The sequence below is a fragment of the Paralichthys olivaceus genome, chromosome 23 (genome assembly GCF_024713975.1).
Source record: "Paralichthys olivaceus isolate ysfri-2021 chromosome 23, ASM2471397v2, whole genome shotgun sequence".
NCBI classification, from domain to species: domain Eukaryota; kingdom Metazoa; phylum Chordata; class Actinopteri; order Pleuronectiformes; family Paralichthyidae; genus Paralichthys; species Paralichthys olivaceus.
The window spans coordinates 11471531-11494711 of NC_091115.1; the positions used below are offsets into that span (position 1 = coordinate 11471531).

The 23181-nt window shown below is 40.6% G+C and overlaps 1 protein-coding gene across 1 annotated transcript in view; it reads right to left on the bottom strand.

Moving 5' to 3' along the window:
* The window catches only part of tafa5a (TAFA chemokine like family member 5a), a 205997-nt gene extending 183193 nt beyond the window's left edge, over nt 1-22804 (bottom strand). Inside the window, exon 1 of the transcript XR_011240186.1 lies at nt 22609-22804. The gene's annotated coding sequence lies outside the window, so the exon portion shown is untranslated. The remainder of the gene's footprint in view (nt 1-22608) is intronic.
* Between the last annotated feature and the right edge of the window lie 377 nt (nt 22805-23181).

Genomic DNA, 23181 nt, shown 5'->3' on the forward strand with positions numbered 1-23181 from the left:
AAAATAGCCTAAAAATAAGCCCAAAGGAATAAATATATATACAAAAAGTCATATTTCTTTCACAATTTTTCAGATATATAACAAAAATGTGCAGAGGTGAAAAAGGAAGAAGAGGTCCATATATTTCTTGACCAATATTCACTCGTCCATTGAAACAATTTTTGGTTGTTTCTCTTGGCTGTGAAAAGTTCCACTCTGTCCTCTTCCATTGTAAAAATCACACTCTATAGTTCATGTTGAGACACAGTGCATATTGTACTACAAGTATAATGAGTCAGCAAACTGAGTTAGGAAAAGCAAGTGTCTGAAAGTTGCACCTTCTTCAGTACAAAATTACCATTTCACCTTCGCCCAGTGTTTCCTTGCTGAGCTGCAAATAGTAAGAGAGATTTTGTGCTGCACTAAAGAGATTCCACCTTAGATACCCAGTTTTGTCCAATTAAATTTGATTTAACAGAAAGACAGACACAAGGAATGATCTCACAGGGATTAAATATACTTATGATGATATTGTATTAAGATAGACCTGAAAAACTGTGAATTTCGTTAATGAATACAAAGCTCAAAGAATGAGAAACACAGCTTGTATCCACACATAACTGACCACACACTGATCAGAGGGTAATTCAGTGTCAAATGAGATCCTTCAATGGAGGAAATGTCAAACTTTGAATGTAAAACACTATAATTGGAACCACAAATGTCAATACCGGTTTAGTAAGGTGATGTGGGTATTGATGTGGGAGTTGCCTGCTGAAGCAGTGAACCCTCGGTGGGTAACTCTTCATATGGTTCCCAACATTACTTGTTGAAATAAAAAACTATATGTAGTTTAATGGTAGAACATCCACTGGTAAATGAAAAGCTTCGCCTTGTGGCTCAGCTCCTTCACCACCACAGTCTGGACACTAAACCCGCCAGTCAATCTCCAGCTCCATCTTCTCCTCACTTGTGAGCAATGAACCTGAGATAGTCCTTCACCTGGGGCAGAGAGAAATCCACAGTTTTCCATCAGAGAACCATGGTCTCTGAATCTGCAGATTCTCATCCTGACTGAAAACCAAGATTTGATTTGAGTTCATCTAAATCAAATTAGTGTTGGAACACATAACTATGTACAGATTTAAAAATTACAAATACTTTTTGACAGGAATTAAGGAAAATATACTGACTTCTTCGATCTGTCTCTTTTTAAGAAAGTTTTGTAGCTAAACTTTTCTTCTACCGTAGTAAGACAGAATAAATCCGTGTGCTTCCTTGATAAATATGCACAAGCCATTTCTTTCAGTCCAGTTCTCTGGCAGATAGGAAGCTTATATGAAGTGATGTACAAAATTTACAGACAAACCGTACCACAGTTTTCTCCTTCACTCTTCACCTTCCTCAGTTATCCACCCTGCTGGTGCCAACATGCGTTATGTTCAGAGCCAACTTACATTGATATAACACACACACACACACACACACAGTGTCACATCCCTGCCACGGTTTTCATAACTCATATTTCATCCTTGATTTCCTGACAACTACAGAGCTTGTCAGTCTGAGTGATTTATTGATGGAAGGTTTGTAGGAAAACTTCACCTGCTGTGACCTAACTGCCCCTGGAAGTTATGCAAATTAAATGGTCCATACTGCGCACTGTGAAGGCATCGGGAATAGGATAATCAATATTTAGATATCAATCACAATGTGTCTACACTTGGCAGTGAATGAGGTTTAATTTACATCCAATCTCATGTACTGTGTTCTGCATTACTGTACAGACAATGCAATCAATGATTTTTTTCTTTTACTCATTACAACAGTGCGGACGGACCTTTTGATGTAGACTAATATGTGCACAGTGAAATTTACTGGGCATTGAGCAAATGGAGCCACTTCAAGAATCTGTCTTTGTAAAGCACACAAACGGTTGGCTGATCAACACCCTTCAACAGACTGTGTTTTATTGTACAATAACTCACAGGCTCGTGGATAAGAGGGTTTTACATAATGCCGCTCGCTATTCATCCCGAGAACAAAGTGGAGCCCCTCCTCACGTCTCACTCCCAAATCTGTGGGTGAGCTCATGATTAATGTGTAATTGACTTGATGAATGGGTTCCCCATTCCGCAAATCCATCAAAATACTGCTTGATTAAGCATCCTCCGTGCCTCTGATTAAAAAGCGGCGAGATCGGCTTCATTTAAACACAAGCGAGGGCCCATCATGTTTCAAAACTCTGGTCACGCCCACTGATTATCTCCCTGCAATGTGGGGTAATCAATGCAAGTAGGGGCCGGGTATATGCGACGCATAGTTGTGGTTACGCGGGATATACTTTGCAGGCAGCGCGGCAGAGGAGCGGCCCAGTTCCAGCAATCAGTCATGCCAACAGAAGTAGAATAGGATGGATGGGGGGTGGAGGAGGAGATGGATCGTGGAGGGTGAGAGTTTGAGAGGTGAGAATGAGATGGAATGGGATTCAGACAGGGACTGAGAGATGGATACAGAGAGTAAGAAAGTTTGATGTGTGTGTGTGTGGGGGGGTGCTGACAGAAGGGATGATGAACAGAAACATGGAGAGACGTTATGGGCTATTATGGAGAGAGAGGCTGGCCAGAGACACTCCCACTTCTTCACGTCTGTGTGAATCTACAGCTCTCGTTCCATCTCTGCTCCAAGTGTCGAAATGTAATTACAAAATGATGATGGCCAGAATCTCACCCTTGAATCTCAAAAAAAAGATATTGCTAGTATATCTGGCAGGTGTATGGAATTTACAGTTCTATAAAGTATACTTCTGGTAGAAGATGAGTTACATAAATGGTAGCAATTGATCACATTCTTGTTCAATCTTTTTATTGTCTTGTGAATAAAACTTTTCAGAAGCTACATTCGCCATATGGTGTATAACAGCCTTCAGTCCCACGGGTTTCTGTTCTGCATGTACTTACAATGTGATGCCAAAACACAAGTATACTAGTATTATAAATAACATTGTGGGTGCCATTCTTTAAATATTTGATCAAGGTTCCATAGTATGTAGTAAATATGTTGTGACATTGTTCTAAATATACTCGTCCTTTTGTGGAGATAATTTTAACAAACCCTTTCTATTATTATAATTAAGACAGTAATGGTACATATCATGTCTGTGTCATTGTTTTCTTTATGATTCATATCTTGATGTGAAAACTTCACACAGTTAAACAAATAACAGATGTGCGTTGTAATCATAGTCCAATGATAAATAAAGTGACACATTGGAAAACAGTAGAAGACTCACACAGTGCCAGGTTTAGCCACATAAGTGAGGTTGTCACTCCATTTTCATACGAATAAACAAGTAGTTTGTTGAAAGTAAACTTCCATCGATCCATTATCAATACTTCTTATGCTTTGAGGGCCAACTAAAGAACATTCACTCTCACATTCACACCCCTATGTCAATTTAGAGTTAACCTAATCAACCTAACCCCAATCTGCATGTCTTTGGACTGTGGGAGGAAGCTGGAGTACCCAGAGAAAACACGCAGGCACAAGGAGAACATGCAAACTTCACAGGGGGGAGGGCAGTGCACACCCGTGCCGCCAGAAAGTAAACAGAGCTCACAAAAGCACCATATTGCATATACATGTTTTAAAAAATCAGCAGAGGCCTCCATCTATGTCTTTTTCACTCCGAACTATCTCTGATTTTTTTTATTTCAATTCCTTTGCGGTCCACTCACCTAGTTTAGTTTCTAGATCTTTGGAGATAATGAGCCTTTGGCCTGTCTCTGCATACAAGAGCATTCATTAACACTCAAGGGTATTAGCAGCAGAAAAGCTTCTCTCGTCTCTTTTCTCCCTTCACCTCCGTTTTGCTTAGAGGTTCCATTTTCTTGGCACCCATTAGTCCAGCTTTTCCATTTACTTCCTAGCCCTTTAATCTGCCAAAATATTTGCAAACACTCCCTGGCTTTGCATTTTCACCTCCTCTTTCAATCAAGCACAGCCTTTCTTTACACTTTCCATTCAGTCGTTACTTCTCTCTCCATGTACACCCAAACTCTTCTCACCCTCACCCATCCTCCCTCCCTGCCACCCACCATCACTCCCTCCCACACATTCCGAACATCAAACAGAATCCCATTTCCCCCGGAGAGCTGTACTAGCCCCCGTGAGCCGCTCTTGATCTCTGTCCGAGCATCTCTGTTTGACAGCTTACAAATGAGCCTGACCCCTTGTAAACAGGACACACACACACACACACACACACTCACAGATTTCCTACACATCCACAAGTGAGGTGCGGTTGTAACCTCTGTCATGAAACAGGACCTTTGCTGACCTCTCTGCTTTCAGAGACATCAACTGATTGTGCAGCTGCGCCCAATGATGTCTCATTTCTGACTGCGTAACCTCTCACCCTGTGGTGTCACCTGTGACCTCTGATGGTGAGATGAAGGGGAGCAGTGAGGATAGAAACGGTAAAACCAGCACACATTCTAGTGAAATCAAATATCTGTTTTCTCCCTACGTTTCACACTTTGATTCTTGTTATCTGAGCTCCATACTGTCAAAACACAGGCGAATATAGACTACGCAGTACAGAGTATTACCCTCTTCGCCATAACCTTCAGTGCAATCCAATCCTCTGACACGCGTTTCCTGCCACTGCAGCGTGCGTATCACTGGAGTTATCACTGTATCTGCGACATTGGCCCACCGCACCTCCTGACATTACATTCATACAGATGCCGGAACAGCTCCCAATGCACTTCTGCAGTTTTGCCGTGAATGAAAAATTCATAGGGTACCCTGGCAAAAATCCAGAAGCAGCTTGATCCCATAAATATTTATGTCCATTAACTATTGTGTTTGCCGTAGAGGAGAGAAAAAAGAGAGTTGTGCAAGGGAGGGGAAAAGAGGTCACAGCTCTTTTTCTAGGTGACTGACCTAAAGTGGTGGTTGAGGGAGCATTGGGGGGGTTGTCAGCTACTTACTACACCATGAGTTTTATACATTTTATAAACATGGAACACCAAGCTGGTGTCATTTAGTCAAGAGGCACAAGTTAATCTTAGGATAGTGAAGTGGACCAGGGCATCTGATAACAGTGTTACCAACAGGGCTATCTCATAGATATTATGCAGTGTGAGTCATTTCATCATGGGGGTTCAAAGGCAGAAATAATGAGTGAATAACACTAAAAAATTACTGTTGTGTAGCTGTCGTGGATGGGAGACTAGGGATGCTAAATAAAAATGTTAATATCGGGTACTTAACTCGTGAAAACATCGGATATTTAACCATGTAACAAGAAAAGATGAGCGTTGGCTCAGTGTATATAAGAGTGCTTACCAGGTCAGATATTAAATATTAGATTCACTGTGAGCAACTTCTCTTTAAGTTATGTACAGCATTTAATTACCCTGTGTGTGGCAGTCCACTTCTCATTAAAACTATCTAAGAAGCTTCGTGCTGTTGCCTCATCGTAGAGTACCCAGTGTGGGCAGGGTAACAGGTTTGATGTCTATAAAAAGATGAAAACAGTAAGCGTGGCTGGTAATGTGTTATTATCATATTGGCCAACTTAATAACTAATTACCATAATGCTACTGTAGTTGCTGTAGATGTATTAGCATTACTAAACAGATAAGTTTTACAAACTGTTTAGCTCTTTTGATTTTACAGGTACACCTAATGATAGCAAGCTCTCGCAATACAAACAAGTTATTGCGAGAACAGCAGCAGTGACTAGGAGGGGGGATATCAGAGGAAACTTAGGCTAAAAAAAGGTTTCGAGTGGAATTTGAATGTCGGGGCTTAGGGAGACTTTGATGACACCACAGCAGCAGTACTTTTTTTTTTTACGTTTGAAGAAGTTGTAGCCAATTACTTGGTTTGTAATGGATCTGGCTGCACTGTTTACCACTTATTGAGTGAAATTTCATTTTTGGGTGAACTATCCCTTCAAAGCAATTGGGAGAGGGTAAAAGCCATAATCCAGTTACAAGGTAAATCAGGAAGTGTCAAGTAAAAATTCAGAACAGGCAAACATTTCTGTCAAAACAAGATTCCGAAGTCAGTAAGAAGTGCAGAAATGACTCTTCCATACAACTTCCTGCTTTATCAAGGTAACTATTCGGGTGTGAAGGGCCTCAGTCAGGAAGATGACCAAGCAGCAGGCCATGTGTTGGAAGAAAAGGAAAAAATCATGTTACAGCAGTGAAAGCATGACAAGTAGAGAAGCATGTGGCCAGATGAAAGAAAAGATTGACCTTCAGCTGGTGTTATGTCTGACAGAGACCCGGCACAGCACAGTTCATCATTCATCTATCACCGTCCTACTGTGACGCACGCATGTGGAAGAATCAGGCTGAGGCTTGTGTTGACTGAGAAAGAATAAATTGAGACAAATACAAGAAGACTCATAAAAAATAAAAGACTGTAGACGTAGAGATGATTTGATTCAAACGGGAGTATACTACAGAACAGCAATATTGAGCTTCAGGAGTTTTCACCAGAAACCCATACTTCATTGTTGTTTTGAGTCGGCATTGAAACATTTAGGGAATATTTGACAGAGACATTCACTTCAGGATCCCCTTACCATCTTATTTTTTTTAAATGTAGTTACAATTAACATTGTAAATGCACCATATAATATTTAAAAAAAAACATTTTTGATAAAAGGTGTGTTGTGATCATGCAGGACTTGCAGCATCACACACAAGTCACAGACACGATTACAGCACTTGAAAGTTTGGTGCAATTAGCAGAGGTCCTGGAGACAACAGTTACAAGGATTTTCACCCGCCGCAGTGTGTCGGATTTGTTAGATCCAAAGAATCTGATTACATTCACCAACACAACCAATCTATTTCATGGAGTTGATTTCAGGGCTTCATGCAGATAATGAATGGTATTATTTACTGAGGGGAGGCCACTGTGGAGCGGCTGAGAGACAGGCAGGTGTTGGTGTGTGGAAACTGTGGCCCTGAGCTAAACTAGCCTGTCCTGCTTTTGCTACGCAGGCTCCCTCCTCCCTCCCTCTCACACACACACACACACACACACACACACACACACACACACACACACACACACACACACACACACACACACACACACACACACACACACACACACACACACACACACACACACACACACACACGCAGCATCTGTCCTCTGCTGGCTGAAGCAGCCCATGAGGTGCTGTAGTGATGAGTGGTTCCAGCAGCAATTTGGCTAAAGTGACAGTGGCAACAAAGCAGTGTGTGTGTGTGTGTGTGTGTGTGTGTGTGTGTGTGTGTGTGTGTGTGTGTCCACAATCGCATTCCATTGAGTGTGAGCTATACATCTCTTGATGTGTATAAGGTTGGTAGGATCACCACATACCTAATACAGCTTAAGTACGTATATATGTGTAATTAGCTCTGGCACACATACAAACAACATATATACTTCATATACAAAATGTGGAATACCTCCTTTGATTTCCACTCTGTCCTCTACTTGTGTCCATGTGGCTTCACACTTCATCTTTTTACTGACCCCTCAGTGTCAGAGAGGCTCCGGTCAGATCCGGCATTCACATTCGTCCTGGGTCAGTTTTAACTCAGTTCACAGCTGTCATTAGAATGCGTCTCCTGTGACCACTTGAGAGCAGATCTCACTTTGCTACTCTATATGCAAATACACACATATGTAGTCGGTTTGCAAAGACCAAATTATGTTGTCTTTAGTCGGTCTGACAGGAGAGATGGGTACGCTGTCAATGCGGTTGTGTATGAGAGAATCAGTGCAGTGCCTTCATCCCTCTGTTGAAACAAAAACTGAAAATTATGTGGTTGTCTGTTTATTATTGTGGCCACAGATAGATCAACAGCTGCAGTATAGGCCATAAATCATCTCTCCTCCATGTTAGTGGAAGGAAAATAATTACAATTATTATTATTTAATGTGTACAGAAGACACGATTGGATACATTTTTCTAAAAGGTGGTTTCTGCCATTATAGGTAGTTCTGTGTGTACTGTGTTCTTTATGTGTACTCAGGTCAGTAAATATTTCCTGTATGTCTGGTTTTAATTAGTTTAAACTGCATAGTGTTCGTATTTGGAATATTTTGGCTTCATTTCGCGATAGTGGGAGGAGATGGAGATGCGTTGTCCATCTTTATAGAAAGTCTACAAAGCACACAGCTTGTACTCTGAGCTGTCTGCTTGTTATTGGATCACCTAAATGGATTTTTTTTTTTAAAAACATCCTTTTCTATGTTTTAGGGTGCAAACGCTGCGTTATCACATCGAATGTGTAAGCAGGTTTCAGCTAAAAGAAAAGTGCTGCTCTTACCTGCTCAGACCATCACTTTTGGGAAAATAGGTCTTTATGCAAGAGTGTCAAACAGATACTTTGTGTTAACCTTGTGTTCTGTTCCCAGTAATTGTCAGACATGGGAGGACATAATGAATGACGAATGATATTTCTGACCAAGCACCTTGGATGTGAACAGCATGTAATAGCAGAGTGGACACATCAGGCACTCAGGTATTTTTAGAAACCTCATATGTCTCCCTTGTCTGTCGAGACCTTTCTGATTGCAGCAAAGTTGCCAATTTCCCTCTCTAAATTTCACCCTCTGTCTAAATTATCAGTGATTTTTTTCCCACCCTCTCTGCTATCTCCATTTTTGTCTGACTTTTTCTGTCAGCACCATCCCCTCATATCTTTGTCTCCTATATTCTCCCTGTCATTTTTACTAAAATCACCTTTGCTGTCCCTCCCCCTCCTGTATTTTTCGAATCCCCAACCGTTCCTCTGCTCGTCAACCCCTCCCTACCTGTGTTGTCTCCCAAAGTCATCCTAATTAGTGTTTAAAGCCCCCACTCCCCACGGCGAGGTCGTCTGTGCCCGTAAGCCACCGCTGCCTTGTCTTTGCCGTGCCAACTCTAATGAAAAAGCCCTATCTACCACCATCAGTGTGTGTGTGTGTGTGAGAAGAGAGACAACTCACACATCGTTAACAGCATTACCTCAATTACACAGTCTGACAATGAGAACGAGCAGAGAGAGATGGGGAGCGCGTGAAAAGGTGAGTGTGGGGAGGGAGGGATTGACAGGGGGTGAGGAGAGGGAGGAAGAGGTCTCACACACCTTAAATGGAAAAATTCAGCAATATTGACAGATTATAATTTTGATTATTTATCCATCCATTTTTATCCATCTGCACAAAACCTATTTCTTAACTAGACGTAGTAGATGTAGTGAAGGGATATTAATGTTTTTCTGTAGATGCTTATTATATTATATGACTGGAGAAATATATAAATACAGGTTTTAATATCACATTTATTTCCAAATTTATGGGTTGAACGACTCATAATGCCACCTAGTGTTTCAAACTGTCTTGGACCTTGCAGGGCCAATGCTTAAGTAGAATCTACCATTTGGGCTGTGTCTACGTCATGACATAATCCAAAGTGGGCACCCCTCCGCCACCAGGGGCTGTTCATGAGTGGGAATCTGCAAAGCTTCGCTAATTTTCAAATCTATGCTGCAAGTAAACCCCTAAACCACCACATCCACAACCATTAAGAGACGTCCACTATCACACACAGTTTGAGCCGCTGACTGAGACAAACAGGGATGACTGTGGTCTTGTCCGTTTGGAAACTCCAGAGACCAGAAGACTCTACTTTATATGACACCTCTGCTACAAAAGAGTGTGTGCTGCTACTGGAGTTGGCTGGACAACATAGATAACTTAGATTTAGCAAGTTAATTAACTGGTATGTGAAATGAGTGTATGTGAATTTCCAGGGAATGGACACATTCATGTTAAGACACATTCAATTGAATCCACAGTGACACGTCACCATGACAGAGACAGCAGCACATGGAAGTAAGTATTCCAGTAAAAGGCCCTGATGCAATCACCAGCCTTATTCTTTTCTCTCATCTACTATTTGCATGACAGCACTTTCCACTACCTCTGTGAAAAAGATTTAACTCATGTTGTGATTTTCTGGCCCTCGTTCCTCCTCCACGGCTGCTTTAGTTTCTCAAAAATAGGAAGAAAAAAAAAAAAGGAACCGGTGCCTGTCTTTTAGTTACTGAAATTTCCTCTGGGAACAACCAAACAAAACAACTAAGGTCGGATTGAAAAGAAGCAAAAGGGGACATGATGGAGGTGGAGAAGACACTAGCGTAGGAAGAAATGTCTCAAATCAATATCATGAATCTACAGGGATTTGAAACGGTGCCCAGGGACAGTTTAGGAGCAGCACATCCGCTGCCGATTGTGTGTCTCACCCAAGGAGCAATGCCATTCAGGGCTGCTTGACCACAGTGCTCAACAAATCAATAGTCCTGCATTGTGTGTGTGTGTGTGTGTGTGTGTGTGTGTGTGTGTGTGTGTGTGTGTGTGTGTGTGTGTGTGTGTGTGTGTGTACTTTCTGTACAATATGCCCAGCAGCCCAACATTCATTTATAGAGAAGGCCAGGTGAAGTGTTGACTGAGGAAACTGTGCAAACAAGGAAGTTGTTTTGGGAGCAAGGGTCAAATAAATGCTGCAGTAAATGTCCTGAGACTTATAAAGTGAAGTTGAGGTGTTTTAAAGTTAATTTTAAAAACTGGTTATGCCAAATTTCGTGAATTTAGCTAAATGTTTTAGTGACGTGAAGCTCAATAATGCCGGCTGAACACTGGAGGATTTCAAAAAGACAGATGTAACCGATTTTTTATAATTTAAATCGAAAGAATGCACGAGAGACAGTCGAGACAGGAGCACAGCACTGACATTTAAACAGTGGCGACTCATTTTCTGATTGCAAAGACTTTGGAACTCACAGAAGCTTATACAGTACGATCAAACGTGACTTCAGAAAATAAAAAAACATGGACAAACACGGACTGCTAGCTGGTTGTGCTCGTGTGTGTAAAGTTTTGCTGAAACAACAGGACACATTATACAAACACTCATACCGTTGTCACAAGTTTGTCCTTGTTTTTCTCCTTTCCACCTGGCGCGAGAAACAAAAGTTTGTTTGACGTGTTTCCTTTCTAAACACATGTACAACATCCAGTCAGTGACGCTTCCCAGCCCAATCTACTTGACTATTGCAGGTTTTTGTTCACTCTCCCAATGTCTGTTCATTGTAAACAGAGATGATCTGACTGACTGCACTGGACTTCCACACACTTCTGGTCTGATTTACCTCCACAGGGAGCTGGGGAACCTTTTTCCAATCAAGGGTCATTTCAATTATATGACATCCTTCGTGGGTCATACCATATTATTGAACACATTTCACACTAATCTCTTCAATGAGGCTGATTTTACAGGTTTGGGTCAGTCAGTCCTGAGTGAACAAAGTCTTTGTTTAGAAAAAATTGCTTTGTCCTTGCAGCACGTAATGATGCTTTTTTACCCTTATAAATGTGTCCCCACAAACTAGACACAATAGGTTGTCTTTGACGTCAACAAAAAAAATAATTGTTTGTCCTTTTCTTCGGAAAAGTGCAACATTCCATGTCTTTTTTTGTTTCTTGACAGTCGCCATGATGCTTGTCAGCGATGACACATGACGTGAGTGACGTGTGTGACGTGTGTGTTTCATTCACCTATAGCCAGAAAGGACCATTCTGAAGGACATTTTAGTTTACTACTTTTCATTTTCTTGTATCCCAGAAAAACATACCTGCAATTCAATTTTTGGTATTTTGGCATTTCGTCCAAATAGTCTTGCAGGCTGTATAGAGCATGGAGGCAGGAGGGTCCCCACCCCTGTCCTAGAGGTCCCAAACCTGTTGCTGGTCTGCTACTGACTTCCACTCTACATTCATTATTCATTCATTATTTCTCCTCTAGCTCAGAAATCTACCAGAACCCTAAAAATGATAAGTTGATGGACAGAGAATCAAAAGCCTTTTGATAATCCATTACTTGATTACATAATTTTAAAGCAAAAATGCAAAACAAATCAATGGCACAAACTTATCAAATCTCAATATTTACAAGTTCCCTGGGTTTCCTATGGCTGTAAATGCAATATTTTGAAGTTTTTGATTGTAATATATCAACTTTGGCTTCAGCGGACAATACTTTTGCCTTATTGGTAATCCAGACTTGCTAATGCTCAGCACAGAAGTGAAACTAACGCGGATTTAAAGCATAAAAAAGCATAAAATATACACTCAAAATATATCCTCCCTGGAAAAGGGGAAAAGTAAAAAAAAAAGTACTCTAGTGTCACAAAGTGGTATAAGATAATAAGGATAATATAATATTTTGTAGCAGAGAAGTGTTGATTTAACTTTGGTCATTTTGACGAAGTATATTGTGACACAGTTGCACGAGAAGGTACTGGATTAGTTTGATTGAAGATGTGTCACCTGCGTAACAGTACTAAGTGACGGACAACAAAATGAGTAGGACAACCTGACAGTTTAAGCTTAATTTTGAAAAGGCATTTTTGCATTGTACCCATTTTTTTGTAGAAAGGGTCAACACAGTGTTCCTACACAGCTGACTTGAAAGCATCTGGGTGGTCTATGTTAAACCTGTATAACAGCAGACAGGGTCGCTCGATCATGATGGAACTAAAACACTCCACACATGAAGACAATAAAATAAAGTGTAATGTGTAATATTACTACACATGGATGTTTGTGCAAGATGAAGTGAAACGCCCTCCAGGCGTTCCTGAGAATTCACAAGAAAGAAATAGATGAGAGGCCGTAGTGACCTTGACCTTTGACCTCTGTAATCTAATCAGTTAATCCTTAAATCCATGTGAATGTTTGTGTACCATTTATAAAATACACATGATGACATACAATATGTGTTTCTGCATTAATTGTGGAATCAAAAATGAGTTTATCTTACATTAGTAAAGTAATGGGAGCTCATAGGTTGCTCCTGCATCAGTGCTGGTGTGTCACAGTTGCATCATGATCCTGTGGCTGTTTCTATCATCCTGCAACCCTGATTAATACACTGTTTACCTACATTTACATGCACAAGCTGTTCAAATAAAATGTTAAAATTCTATCCTACTAACAGAACAAGACCGATCATTTCCAATGCCGATCTTAATCGAAATAGATAAGGCAAAAAACACACTTTATGATTACAGCCCAACTCTAAATCTGCATTTCTGTGCCCACTCCACGCTACATCACGCGGACTGAGGCGATGCTGTATCGTCTTGTGCATATCTACTCTTTCAAAACTCCGGTAATTAGCATACAGTACTTCAGGCAACAGCTGGTGCTCCATACTTGAGTGCATTATCTTGGAAGCAAACACATGTACCATGCTTTGTTTTGCAAGTCAGAATCATTCTTATTGCAAAACTGAACAGGAATACAAAATTCAGGCTGAGACAGCTGAAGGCACAACAAGGGAACCGATTTGCATGTGCAGTCATTTCCATCAGGAATATTCTATTATTCTGTTATGTGAATTGGAAACAATTCATTGGTTTCAGAGCATCAGCCATGTGGCAGAGGTCACTGTGTAAAGTGGGTAATTATACTGTTATCTATCCTCAAGCCACTGTGCGTGTCACAGGGTGACAGATGATGTCTCTCAGTGTGTGTGCATTGTCTTCAGTAATGGTGAAGGCTATTGCTCATGTGCTGTGTATAATATACACTCAGTCAGTTTATTACACTAAGCCCTGTAATAAAACCTTCTTTATGAAGGTGTCTTAGCCCACCCTCATTGATTTGACTGGAGTGGTCAACAGTGTATAAATAATATATAGTGTGTGTGTGTGTGCGTTAGGGAGTTGAGGTGTAACGAGAGGAGGTGCTTCTCAAAGGGATGAGTTTGAGAGGTTCTTGATGAGGAATTGTGGGTAATCTGTGCAGGTTTCACTGGGTATGTAGGAAGGCCTTTTTAGTGGTTGAGGGATAACCATTGCCTGTTAGAGTTCACCTCCATACTGAGTCATGTATGGCCTGAGTTTTCGTTGTAAATCATAAAGTAGCATCATGATAGTCTGTAAATAAAGTTGTTGTTCTTCCCCTAGCATAGAAATAAATCTAAATGTCACGATACGTGTGCTGCCCTGTTGAGATCTTGATGCGGAGCGAGATTTTGTGCTGTAGTAATCCTGATTTGGAGATAAAACCAATTGTGACTGAATCTCCAAACTTACCAGTAAAAGACTGAAACCATCTTTGAGAAAAAAGTATTTCACATGTACTTTCTACTTCGGTGCATGTCCCATCCACTTCCTTCTAGTCTACAGTCAGCAAGTAGTCAACATTATTTTGACCTCTCATCTCTCCCTCTTGTGAATGCGATCTATCAGGAGGGAATCTTATGTCATCCATCCTCAAGACACATTTTTGTCCATTACTCAAGAATTATGATTGTGATACGTTGTTGAATATAATACTGGACATACAAGGATGTAAACTGCAACCTGACTGGTTGGTGGATGCACACGACTCCTGGGTGATCATTCCTGAATAACTTGTAAATCTTGTCATTTCACATGGATTTACCACCCACTGACTGACGTACATTTCTGTAAGATAACCATTAAGTGTTCCGTTCATCCAATCATCTGCTGGTTGGTTGTAACAGAGAATAACAAACAACTGCTCTTGCCTGGTGAATTTATCCTTTAGTTAATTTAGCTGGGTCGTATGGAATAGATTCAGGTAGAATTGATGAGTCATCCATTTGAAATTACTGTTTGATGCTTCTCAGATCTCTTCCATTTAAAGAAATAGCCTCTGTGATATTGACCTAAAGCACTGTCTTTCAGTGAAAACTGCTGAATTTAATCAGCATGTGAGGTAAAGTAATGCAGTACATTAGAGCCAGTTGATATAATTCATCCACCGTGAGACAATATGATATCTTTTAATGGGATTGATTGTGAGTTTTACCAAAGCAGAGACGTATTAATCTTTTCCTCACATGGTTATTAGAGTAGTGAAAATGCAGTTAAGCATTTTTAGTGGCGAGTGCAGCTCGTATCATCAGCTCATAAGCTCCTACAACCAGGCAGAGACGAATAAATGCTCCGTCTCTCAGTCTGTCCTTGTGTCATAACATTTTTACAAAAGGTGAGCTAATGGAGCTTTTATATAACTTTATATCTCCATTACTACCCATCTTGCTATTTTCATCCACATCTTTGCAACGCTCTTCCTCCATCTATCCTGATTTAGCCACTGCCTGGCTAGATTCTGCTGCTTTACTTGCTGTTCCTCTCCCTGCAAAAATGACTTTGCCTTTTGCAGTGCTGTTATAATAACCCTGTCGCTTTGCAAATAAAATCAGTAATGATGTGACGCTGCTGTGCTCAGAAATCAATGAGAGGTTCAGAGCGTCTTGCCGTCAGAGGCACAGTGGTGGTTAGAGCCACAGGCTAAAACTCCATCAGCTAACACGTTCAAAATAACATTGCTAAAATGCTAGATATAACATTTATCTCAGTATTTTGAGAACATATGCAAAATTTAAAGATTTGCCCACATTTGTCTTCATCCACTCTGGACCATCCATTTCTCTGTTATGCGCTATGGCTAATTCTGCAAGCTATGTATATTTATGATGATAATAATAATAATCTTTATTTGTAGAGCACGTCACAAACCAAAATATATGCTTCACCAGGCAGCAGTCAGATTATGATGAAGAATTAAAGTACATTAGTTAGAAAAGTTATAAGATGTATGAAAAATAAATTCAAGTAAAAGCCGAAAAGGCTCTCTGAAGTCCATCTTTAGAAGGGACTTAAAAGAAAGTACTGAGTCAGCCAACCTGATTTCCTCGGGCAGATCGTTCCAGAGCCTCGGGCCCTGACTGCAAGTGCGATGTTCCCTTTAGTTTTCGGCCAGGTCTCTGGGACAGATAGCAGCTGCCCAAGAATCTCAAGGTTTGAGCCAGTACAATGATTTACAAATCATTGCTTCTTGTACTTTCCTAAACCACCTTCCTAAAGCCGCTCTAACTTTTGGGTGAATCCCTCTTCAATAGCCAGATACTGGAGACTGAAATGTCTTTCTGTTTTCATCTTCTCGGGTTTAGAGGCCTTTGTTGACACAATATTTTAAATTACTTAAACAGATATGGTTTCCTCCTCCTCTCGTTTTATTCATTGATGCACCTAAAGGATTGCTTTAAAGGTAGCCAATAAGCTGCACCGCTAGAGTATTGAGGAGGTAATGTGTCTCGCTCAAGGGCATCCTAAACGTTGCAGGAAATTTTATGAGGCCCTGTGATGAAAAAAGCACCATCCTCTATTGGAAACAGTTAACGCGGGTTGTGTAATTGCTGACGATGGTACTGAAAGACCAACGCCAAAGGCTTAGCCTCAGGGAGAGCACTCTTCTATGTGGGTTGAACATTGAGACTGTCACTCACTGTTCACCGTCTGAGGCCATATAACACACGCACTCACAATCCATTAACCCCTGCCCTCTCATATACCTCTGTATAATTACATTCTACAGGTAATCTGTAGGTAAATGCAGGAAATAACCCGTACCCGCCCTGATAATCACTCACTGTGCAATAACAGATAAAAGGTCACACACAATGATAAGGGTCTCAATGAAGAAATGAAACGCACATTCAGAGAGCATTGTTGCATCTCTTGACGTAATGTGTGACAAAGTGGAGAGGTGCTCTCAACCTTTGACCTTCCCACCACTCACCGATGCTCCAGTTATTAGACCACAATGCCTTAGGGTACATATTCTAAGATTAGCGGTTTAAACCTTTCTAGATTCATTCCTCTAATTGAACCTATCACAGGTTATATGGATGATCTGGGTTCGACTTAAGATGAAGGGTCAGACGGTTTCCTCCAAGGAAAGAGTTAGCATGTAATAACATTTTATAAAAAGGAGAAGAGGTGACAGTGTGGAATATGCTGACACATACACTACTTCAGTATATTCCATAACTGTCGTGGGCATGTTTCAGTCTTATTCTTTAGATTAGGTAGAGATTTTAAACACAGATGCCATTCTATATACCGCTATATACTACATACTACTATGTTTTCATCTGTCCTAACAAACCTTCTGGCTCCATATCCCAGAGCTCTGAGAACCCTTATGTTTCAATACATGAGTGACTATACATGTTTTTCTCCTGCCACGTTAGCAGTGTAGCTCTGGGAAATGTTTTCAATAATTTAAGTCACTGACCGATACTGAAAGTAGAAATACAGCAATTACACACAAGTTTCTTTCTGATGAGTCCGTCTGAGCAGTCAAAGTAAAGGCAAACGATAAGTGGTCAAAGCAGACTAGTCGCCCTAAAACATTTCAGACATGAGTCTAGATTAAAATACAGTCTTGATCATTATTTTCTTTGTGCTGCTTTTGAAACTCCAACTGCTTTGACATGCTTTCTCCAGCATGTGCATTTAAACACAGGAGGTGGAAGATGCCTCAGCAGGAGTTTAAAATTACAAAAAAGTAAAGGGACAGAAATGGCTCAGACTTGTAATAATGTAAGAAGGAAACTTGTGGGATGAGCGTGTTGGAATACAGTCGGATAATTTGGTGTTTGAAGTGAGTACATATGAAAGACCTGGTTACTGGTCTTAATATGAACAGTGGCTGTAACACAGCATTAATGGAAAAAGAAACGTGCTGCATCCTCCTGAATACAGCCAATAACAGCTAGAATTAAATTGCAAGCACAAAGGCCAAGGATTTGGAGTGATGCTGGGAGCTGTGGGCTTCTGTGTGTGCGTGACTGAAAAAAAAAAGAGGGGGTGGGACGACTGTACCGTGATTCAAATCCGCTTGGAAAGTTTGAATGTTTGCCTTAGCCTGCCTCGCTTGCCAGATGGCCGTGGTTTGTGGTGTGGGACCACTGTGGCACAGTCCATAAGGCAGTCGTCTCTCAAACCCATGTACGAATCCCCGCATGTGGAGTTGTTTTTTTGTCTTCTGCAAATTGTCATTGTCTGTTACAGGCTGAGCTGTCTCACTGCCTGAATTATAGAGGAGGTGCACAGGAGTGGACTGGGATGTTGGGCAACTTGTTCTATTAATGTCGTTATAATAGTATGATTCTACATCACTGCTGGGTAGTCATGTGGTCAAGTGAGACAAGATCAGCACTACTCAAGAGAAGTATTGAACTGATTAAACTCTTCCTCTCGATGCTTCACAGAATAAGGAGACAACGTTGGAGAGCTCTTCATGATGTTGTGCGAGCAGTGACACAAAGAACCCAAATGTTGACAGTTTTAGATACAAAAATAACAAGAGAAGAAGTATTGATTCCAGATATTAGTAGGCAAATACAACTCAGGAAATCCAGGTTACTTAAACTCAAGTGAAAAACAGGTAAAAAGAGACTCGGGCAATTGAAACACATTAGGACAGACAGGAAATAAGCAGGTAAGACACAAGAAAAACGGCTTCAAGATAAAACAGGAAGCAAAAAACTGAAGATAAATCCAAAAAACAAAATGTCCAAGCACAAGCAAATTTAGAGTCCACACAAAAAACTCTCAGAGGTCAAACAAACAGAATCATGGCCATCCTGGAAATGTTAGTCGATTTTTATGTACATTTCACGGGCATTGATGTTTGGCTTTTGGTTGAATTTAAGTCAGGTAATGTACAGAAGTTGATGACTGATGCCTAATTGATAAATCTACAAGTCGATACAACAGTCGATGCCAGTAGGGGAACGATACAAGCAATTAATCACTCATTGAACAAGGACAACAGCTTTGAGCTTAGTCAGTATATTTTACAGCCACTTCTGGAGCTCACTGGACTTGGAGCTAAATGTTATGCACAAGCTAAAGACAAATTGTATGCAACCTAATTAGCAATGAATCTTACAACTAGTCAGATTGTAGATTGCAGGCTGAAAACGAGACCCCCTCCCTCTACCAGCTCAGCAGTGAAACCCTTCACATCTATACAGTAACTGTTTGTTTTCTTGCACAGTAATTAAAAGGAACTGATAAGCAGAACTGCAACAACATCAGCCCAACAAGCAGGATCAATGAGAGTATTGATAAAGCCTTAGTGATAACAATTCTGGATGCTTCAACTTTTATTTTGTTGTTTATTTAAAAGTTGGATTTTTAAAATGAGAGTATAAAAGAGGCAAAGCAGTAAAAATGTATCTAAAAGTAGTATTGTTATATGGCCCATCAATTCTCAGATTCCACTCAGTATCCCATGAATGCCTTACAGATGGAGAATTACATTTTCAACCTTATCTACCGTGCTGTAATGGAAAAAGTTCTCTCCTTTTTTTCTGAGCCGCTGACTCATGAGGTAAAAATCAGATGATAAATTAATATTGAGCTTAACTACAGAGCGAAATATGACATATTGTGACCTTTATGCCAAAATTCAGAATTCACTGCTCATTTCTTTACACTCTGAATCAACTGTGGCCAACTTGTATCGGAAAGTAGTTAAAAGCAGAACACTGCAGATTACTTTACTCCTCATGAGGCAGGAAAATAATTGTTATTGACCTCCTGGTTAGACTTCACTCCTTCTCATTTTACCTCTTTTACTCACCCCTCCCTTCCTCTCTTCCCTCATTTATCTCTGTGTTTACCTCCTGTGAGTTTGTAAATCTAATCCCAAGCTTACGTCATTTATTTTTCATGGTACCCTCTCTGTCTGTCCACCCCACCTACTATCATTTATCTCTTCCCTTGCCACATCCTCTCTATCCATCCATCCCTTCTTCCTTCCCATGTGGACAGGCCACTCTGACCTGTATCTGTCCGGCCTGGACGAGTCCCAGGTTTGGTTTAAATGTCCCAATTATTCTCCTGAATTATGATGTCTTGCCCTGGGCTGTGTTACACCGTGGCTCTCGTATGAAAGCTGGCACGACACAACAGAACCATTTACAGGGGGAAGATTAAGGGCACGTTCAACATGAGCTGTTCTCCCCATGCAGCAGACCATGGACAGATGATGGTCGCTGTGGAAAACTCACCACACGAACAGCTTTGATACGTTCAGGTTGTTCACTGCTTTAAACAGAGTCCCTATTGATGGTTTCATTTTGGCACAAGGTCGAATATGATGAGGAACATCTCAATATCAACGATGAGTTTGAAATGACATGCAAATACTATGATGAGATATTTTACTGAGTTAAAGGTCAAGAAACTCGAGGTTCAAATGGTTGCTGGGAAATGTTAGTCATGCTAGCTCGATAAACTACAATCCACAAAATATAGAATTTATAATCAGTGAGGCAACAAGCTGTGATAAGTAATTCTTTACTAGTTTGAATGCAAACTAAGCTATCATTTTTATTTCAAAATTAGCCGTGTGAATGATTGCTTGCTCCAGTTTTATAAACTTTAACACAATAGGTTGCTAGTGTAAATGTTATGGATTTAGATTTCTTTTTTTTTGGCAGAGCCAGCCAGCCCAATGTATATTTTTTATCTAAACGCAACACTATTTAACTTTCAGTGCTCAACAGCGCCCTCTGTAGCCACATGAGATGATTAAGTTGTTGTCATGTAGAGAAAAAACGAATGTATCAATCTGTTGACCACAGCTCACTGAACTGAAACACAACTGAACGGTAGATTTTACCCATGATTCCCAGCCTCCCGAACCAGAGGAACTGCTGTAACAAAAACACCAAACTCTTCATATTTTCAAGTATCCTGGCAGAATATAGGAGATAAACATGACTTCTAAGTCTTCTTAAATGATCTACAGGTCAGCATTACTCTTGAGCTTGTTTGGCCTGATTCAGACAGTTTAAGCTGTGACTATCAGTCAGTTACACACTTCTCACAGGAGATTGATCTTCCTATTCCAAGTCAGTTTACCATCAAACTCACTCACAACTATTTCAAGGTAAAAAAAAGTTGCATAGTGTTTCTTTAAGCTAAGCTAAACAGCTGCTGTCTATAGCAAGGGAGCAAATACATGTATTTCTCAAAATTCCAAACTATTTCTTTTAGTTCTGTCCAACTTGCACTGAGGCAGAATCTAGCCGCTGCTTTGTGAGTCGGTTCGGTGTCTCGATGAGTATTCATTCTTTAAAGTACAAGACTTGGTATGAAACTGTAAACCAAGGCAGGTGAAGTGATGCAATCCATATTGTAGGTGACCTTAGTTATACTCACATGTGGTGCGCTCATACTACTCTCCCTGCTGGAGAGTGCAGAACACATTCAGTTCACACTCGGATGAGCCCAGTGAAGACTTACCCTCCCATCTTTTCAAAGCAACTGTGTAATCCAGCCTCCATGGTTATATTCCTCATTTTTACCACCACTGTAATCCTACATTACGACTGAACCCACTAAACCTCGGGTGACATATGTTTCACATTCTGAAAGGTAGTCTAATCATCCAGCTCTTTTTCCTCACCCTATAATTGATCATATCGCATGTGGCCTTGATTAAACACCCACTCGCACTTCAGAATTAATCATGCATTGCATGAACTTAGCATTAATCACGGTATAACCCCCGCTCCATCTCCATTCCTCAGTCGGACTGTAATGGGATATTCATCTCTTCAACAATTAATAACATCGGCATGGGGGCTTCTGCACACGAGACCCATTCTTTCTGTTCCCACAGTGTTATTTTAAGCTAGTCGCAGGCAATGATTGAGGGGTCGCAACAAGAGCTTAAATAGGATTTATTAGTGGAGAGAGGTGAAGAGGGGAAAGAAGTGAAGAAGCAGCGGAGTGACAGTGAGATTGTAAGAAGCAGTGAGAGGGGGATAGAGAGCAGGGAGAGCAAGGAAGAGAGAAGACCTAAAGGTGATAGAGTCATTGGCATGTTTTCAAACGTGTGCCCCCTGGAGAGATATCAATCTGCTTTATCTCTTTTAGAAATTTTGGATTCCTGTGTTTTTCTCTCAGTAATAACGCCCTGCCACCTAGCAGGTGATTCATCTGAAACGCTGCAGCAGAGCTCCTCTGGGGTTCACAGAATACCTGCCACTACGATCCATAACAGTACATAACGACACGCGTGCACAAGAGGAACAAGGGAGCTGGAAAATAGATTATTAAGCTCTCCTCAAAAGTTCACTTGACCGGAACAAAATGAGAATAGCCTATCATACACTGCCGCTGCTGTAGAGCATAAAAAGCAGCAAAGAAATGATTGACGAGAACTGAAGCTGCCACCTAGAACTGATTGTTCAGCATTGAGGTCATGTGGATGGAATGATGAAAGCAAGTCATAGAACTTATAAACTTCTTACTTCCAAAGACTTAAGCACACAGACTCATCCTGAGGCCAGAAAGAACGACAGTTACCATAGGTGTTCTGGGAACAGTTTGTTCTACATCTCTCTACAAGAAATAAAAGTGCTTTTTAATGTAAATCAAAAGGAGTCATTGGATATTGGAAAGTTAAAATGAAGACTGTGACTGAAACTTATCTTAAACACAGGTCATGATTGTGGCTTTTCCAAGGGTGAGTTAAAGTGTGACCTCCCAATAACTGAAACAATCTTAATCAAAACTCACAAACAATAAAATGCATCCATCTTCAATCCAGTAAAGGTATTATGATCATACAGCTTTACATCATCCACAAGTGGCTAAGGTAAGCTAATGATACCTGGACATTGCTGATGGCCTTAAGCAAGAAGTTTAGAAACTCTACCTTGATGAGAGGGCTCTGTTGTTTCCTGTTGTAGGTCCTGTTCCAGCAGCTGTCAGTCAGTTGTTCTTCAGTCCTCCCTGGTGTTAAAGTGTCTTCATGGGGGTCACCACAGAAATACAACAGCTAATGTGGTTCGGTTCACTTCCTGCTGTCCATGCTGTCAGAGCTCTTTCAAGTCACTGAATGATGACACGTGTTTGAGAGACGGTGAACTGAATCTTGGGAAATGTAGGATCATTTAATATGCCCACAGCCTGCAGTTACCACTTTCGCCCACAGTTATTGCTGGTCAACAAGAGCTCATTTCATTTTACTGGAGACAACGCATTGCACTAGATGTTGCTAGATAAAGTTATTGCATCAGATATAGCTGAATAAAGCACAAGTAGCTGCTGATACAATGTTTTCATGAGGCGGCAATGAGCAGGTTGATGCAATAAAAGACATATTAACCACGCATTTCTGTTAAGTTTGCATTTATATTACAAATACCCTTTGTTTGAGTATACTCTTCAGGAAAAATGTTTCCATGAAAGAATAATTTATTCTTTGTGAGAAAGTGTAAAACACAAG